The sequence below is a fragment of the Parambassis ranga genome, unplaced genomic scaffold (assembly GCF_900634625.1).
Source record: "Parambassis ranga unplaced genomic scaffold, fParRan2.1 scaffold_21_arrow_ctg1, whole genome shotgun sequence".
Classification (NCBI taxonomy): Eukaryota; Metazoa; Chordata; class Actinopteri; family Ambassidae; genus Parambassis; species Parambassis ranga.
Genome location: NW_021144767.1, coordinates 6,025,407 through 6,031,297, shown reverse-complemented (window position 1 = coordinate 6,031,297; position 5,891 = coordinate 6,025,407). Strand labels below are relative to the sequence as shown.

Here is a 5,891-nt window from a genome sequence, read left to right as displayed (position 1 = left end):
CTTGGTGGGACCGGGTGTGTTCAGGGATATGACTATATATCAATATATAGTAATAGATCAATCAGTTAGATAGTGAAATATATTAGATACATTGATACATTTATCAGTTTGAGATTCTTTAAATATGAGTTAAATATATTACTTGGATGCAAACGATGCACATTTATTTTTTATTATTTATATCTAAGAATTTCATAGCATTAAACGCAGTTAATCGCAATTTGTCATTGTGTACATTTTAGTAGAAGAAAAGTTATTGATCACGTTTCTCTGGCATGTGTGTGTGTGGAGGATCTCTTGCTGATTCGCGTATCACAAGTTTTGAACCCGGACCCTCTCGCACCCAAACCGACGATGATTCCCCTACACCACCATCCAGCTTTGTTCTCTGCCGCAAATGCTTTAATTGTGTTAAACATTTTAATCGGATTCATCATGATGTTTGATTAGCCCTAATTATTATGTATCCACTTCAAATGTAACTTTGTAACAATTGTGTGCAGTGAAAGTGAAAGTTTAATGTATTTTATTGTGTCAGCCATGTAGTGTAGTCGAACGAGGCTGCACGGAGATTCAAATGCCAAACGATCCATGAACCAATAACACACACCGCAATTCATTTTATTCACCACTAGATGTCCTACTCGAGCACTGTGTCATTGAAGCCTGGAGTAATGAACCTTTTTCTTGAATCAGGTGTCGAAGCTTCAACAAAGCCTTGAAAACCCATCACTAGCTGTAGGTATTATCTGTAAGACACAAGAAACAGATGCTGAATTAACTATACAATGATCGGATTGTGGGTTTTTAATGATTGTTTATTGTTAATGTGTGATGGTGTGTGAGCTCTTACCTTTTGTTGTGGCCAGGGGTGACAGTCAAAAGAGTCCCTCTTGGAACAAGCAGGCATTTATGGTTCCGGACCAGTCCACTCAGGAAATAGGTGCAGGGGGAAGGACAATTTTAGTTATGAGTTTTAAACCAGCTTTTAGCTTTTAATAAAAAGGAATTCCATGTATTTATTGTACATATGTGTTGTATTTGGTGTGAGGTGTATGGTGGGGTAAGTGTAATGGAGGGAGAAGGAGATCACCTATCTGGGGATGGGAGAGGACTCCAGGTGTGGCAGCAGCTATTTAAAGCGGCCATTTTGTACGTATGGTGGTTTTTCTGTTGTGTGCTGTCAGGACCACATGCTGCCTGTGGTTCCCAGCATGTGGGTACATTTATTGATGTTTGTTATGTGCTTGCTAAAAAACATCTACATAGATGGTACATCCAACTCTGTCTCTTCTTGTGAAGTTGAGCTGCTACATGGCCATCCTAGAACTGTGTCACAGGAGTACAAAGCTTTCCACCTGAACAGGGACTTGAACCCTGGACCCTCAGATTAAAAGTCGGATGCTCTACCGACTGAGCTATCCAGGCTCTACATGTTGTGTCAGAGACTAATTCTGTGCGGACAGGTTAACTGAAACAGAGAGCATTGATTAAGGGTGAACTTCCTGTGTGTGCAGACAGTGGAGGGGGTGGAGGAGGAAGTCCTGTTCATATCAGCTGACAGGACCAATTCTGGTGTAAACACATGTTGCTTTAATCTACAAAGTGAAATTGTTATTTGTTACATGTCAGTTTTCTCTTCCAAGGACTCAGTTTAGCATGACATGATCAGCTTGATGTTCATATATGTGTTACACATTATTACTAGATGAGCTGCAGTGAAACATCCAAGCGACCACGTCCCAGCACATATCAGAGATGCAGAACAGATGGAACAGTCTTATGGTGTGATGGAGGCCATGAAGCCTCCTAAAGCTTTGAATGGAGCTGAAGTCATGATGCAATGGTCTTTCTTATATAATGTCTCATAAGTATTTGTTATAATATTGTGTCATTGAGCACTTTGCATATCACTGTCCTCCATGAGGAGACTGTCCTCCATGTCTAGATAAGGTTAGGCTGTCTAGCAACTATTGCCCTGCACACTGGCTCCCAACAATGCCCAGCTTCAGCCTTGCTTCAGTGGTCTCTATGAACATGACCTGGATGACATGTAAATATACAGTGTGCTCTTTGTAATCTGTATTCTGGCTCTAAAACAAGTGCCCCTTGTGAGAGTTGAAGTCACAATCTTCAGATTATGAGGCTGACTCGCTGCCTACTGCACTAACGAGGCTCAGAAAGAGGTGAAACATGGTCTTTTCTCTTTTTCTTCTTTAAATAAAGACATCTACAGTGCTCATGCTGGCTACTGCACCAACAAACATTCTTAATTTAAATCAAATGAATGTGTTCTATAAAAAGGCTCTAAAGGTAAAACATCACAGTAATTCTTCCTGTGACACCTTCACTACCAGTGATGGTAAGTGCTCTTGTTTCAAATGTGATGTGCACTGTACCACTGAAGCTCGTCTGTGAAGTGTAGTGCCTCTGTGTGTATGTCACAGTGATGTTAACAGAAGTCAGATAGGTCTGTTAACACATATAAAAACAACATGCTGAACAACAGCATAGATGTGAAGGTGAATATATGTCCCCTCACATGTTCCTCAGTTAAAAGGGTCATTGCATTGGCCGGGAATCGAACCCGGGCCTCCCGCGTGGAAGGCGAGAATTCTACCACTGAACCACCAATGCTGTGAAAAGCTGACATCTAGTGGTGCCATCGCAGGTTGCAGCCTCCTCATTCCAAAATCAATCCCTCCTCCACATGAAGTCAAAAGTTATAAATTCGCCTCATTACATGAGCGGTTGTGTGTAATGACGCGGCTCACCAGCAGAGGGCGTTTGACGGAGCAACAAGCAGAAACTACAGGGGAGAAGAGACACAAGCATCCACAGATCAGAACAGACACTCAGCTCTTCTCTCTGAGACCATGATGATACCGTCACATATCATCACTGCACATGTTTTTGGCTGCACGTCTGGAAATGAGAGGAGACAGAACATTATCATACATGTTGCATAAGTAAAGTCACATGACATGCACCACTGTAAACAAAGGAAACCACATATTCTCAGACTCTTAGAACACAGAGCTGAAGGATGAATGTAAGACAGCAGTTTGTTGCTCTCTGACTTTTCTGCCATGTTCAGTTCGTAGCTGCAACACAAGCACAGTCAGAGTGTAGTTATGATCAGCTGAGAGCGGGAGGCGGTCCGTGAACACACCATGAGAACCGCGGAGACTCAATCCAAGGCAGCTCCTCTGCAGGCTGAATGTTCCGCTCGTGTTTTCTGTGTGTGGATGAAAGAGTCCAGATGAGTGTGGGAGCAGCGCTGCAGGCCGACAGTGAAGGAGCTGCTAGCGGACTGTGTCTCTTCATGTTCAGCTCATGTGGAGCTCTGATGATCTCTGCACTTTGCTGCTGGAGAGAGTCCGCGCGCTGCGCAGCGGCTTCTCCCTCTTCTTCCTCTCAGAGATGAAGTCAGACTATCAGAGCTCCATCAGAAGCTGTTTTCCAGCTGAGCCGCATGTTGCTTCAGAGACTCAGAGGACAACCCGACATCTGCTGACGTCACTTTGTCCCAGAGTCCGGCTGTTGCAGCAGCATCAGACCCTGATGATGGTGCAGACAGACTTCTATCAGAGCTGCTCGCTGCTTCTCTCGCTGAGCAGGTTGAATAAAGTCCATCACTGTTCTGTTTGTGTCACAGCTGTTATCATGTAAACAGACACAGACAGAGCAACAACAGGGAGGCTGCTGTACATGGAGCAGCAGACCGTTAATGAGCAGATCACTGCTGAATAACAGAAGCTCTAGTTCAGCTCCACACTTCAGAGCTGCAGCCTCAGCACTCTGTTGTTTCATCATGTGACTGTTTGCAGTCATGATAACCTGCGGCCGCTTGCTGACGTCATGTGATCGTTGTTCCTTCCTGCAGCGTCACACAACGGGGGACTCAACAAAGTCTGCACAGTGACAGAGAGCTGTGCGCACATGTTGTATGAGTCACATGTTCTGATCAACTCAAACATTTCAACCATCTTCAGCAGTTTTTAATTACATTTTATTGATGGAATGCAGGCAGTGAGATTCAGGGTATATAAATACAGTTTATTTTATTTCTTATATTTTATGAGCTCACACAGACATGAATAAACTCCATGAACTCCACAGTCCTCCTGAACAGATGTGTGTTATCTTAAGAATAACATGCAAAGAATATTGGAGAATACAGACCATAAATCCACAATATAGAAGTAATATATACAGTGAAATAAAAGAAGACTGAGCCATCTGAGGCTGCACTGCAGCGCCACCTGCTGGCAGAGCGCGGTCACAGCAGGGACACAGTTAGTGACATACAAGCTGTTTTTATGTCACAGTTCTTTACACGTGATGAACACAATAAATGAAACAAGTGAAGTGAAGGAAGTGCGAGTGAAGGAGTGCCACTGCGCCACTGTTCTCCACTTATTTGAGGTGCTTGCAGTCTTTCCTCAGTTCATTTTGTGCTCTCTGTAATTATTTTGTTCTTTTTAATACAGTGTGATAGTATCACTCAGCTGCCTCTACACACAATAGGTTCAAATAATACAAGAGGGGGTACATTTTAATGGGGACCTGACACTAAGATAAACAGTCAATAATGGAGTATATACTTTTTCAATGAATAAATTAAATTCATACAAATTAAAAATCTATTTTGTAATCATATATTCACAGCTCATTTAGATTCAATTCAGAATTCTGACTTTAAATTCTGACAATTTAGACAATTTCTTTCCCCAAAATCCTTAATCTAAACTCAGATTTCTGATTTTTGAGATTTATCCTGCTCCTGCAAAGTCTGAGGGAGAAATCCAATAAATATGCTGTTTAAAGTTCAACAAATGAGGCACATAAATAGGACTCCTGCTCTACTGAATCACCTCCATCTCTACCACTTCTTCAGCCTGTCTCCTCTGACTGGATGCAGAAAAGAGGAGATAACTGATTTGTGGATTCCTGGCGTTGAAGAAAGGATTGATACACGAGGGAATTCTGATGATAAGAGGCAGCACCATGGAGGTGGTCACGCTGCAGAGGGCTTCTCTCTTCAGCGTCATAGTAAAGATGATATGAAATATGATTGATGACAGCTGGAGCAACAACAGTGAGAGGTAGAGTCCTATGGTGCATCTGGCTCGGTGGTTGCTGGACTTTGTGTTCACTCTGAGTGCAGCCCGATACACACACACATAGCAGTAGCAGATGGCCAGCATGCAAAGACACATTATTACAGACAGGGGTCCAAACAGCAGCAGGTCCTCCTTTGTGGCGAGTGGGAGGCGGCCTCACACACGAGACCACTGGTTGGCTGCTGGGAGTCAAACTTCATCTGGCTGAGCACCAAGCCAGACCATAAGCGCTCATGGTCCCGCTCAGCAGCCAAGTCTCACTGATGCTCATGTAGATGTTGTGAGTGTTGACCAATCTGAGGTAGTGAATGTGTAACGGGTACCGTAGCAACGGCACCGGGCTGCCAGATAAACTCCTGAAATTCAGGAAAGAAATGATGAGGCAGGGCGACAGCGTGTCAGTTCACAGTGCGTTCTCTGCAGTCATTTATTTGGACATTTCCTTCAGAAAATACTTATAACAATAACTCTTATTGTTCAGACTCATTATGTCCAATGTATGTGCAATATTGAATGTCCGTTCAACATGAATCAATCATAAATCAACATCAATAAATTACAGTCCATCCCAAAATAACATACATTTCCAAAAATGTCTTTTCTTACTCTTTATACTCAAAATGTATGGACTGTTGTAATATTAAGCTATTCAAAATGTTTTTACAACTTCTATTAACAGTCTTTAATATAAACTGTCCTTCGATGAGCATAACTCATTCACTGTAATCACCATACTGCAAAGACCCATCAAACCAAGGTTAACAA

At 42.6% G+C, this 5,891-nt stretch overlaps 1 non-coding gene across 1 annotated transcript; it reads right to left on the bottom strand.

Annotated features, from left to right (window-relative positions):
• Positions 1-2,566: 2,566 nt before the first annotated feature.
• On the bottom strand, positions 2,567-2,637 carry trnag-ucc (transfer RNA glycine (anticodon UCC)). Its single transcript has one exon. It is a non-coding gene; the product is annotated as a tRNA-Gly (tRNA).
• Between the last annotated feature and the right edge of the window lie 3,254 nt (positions 2,638-5,891).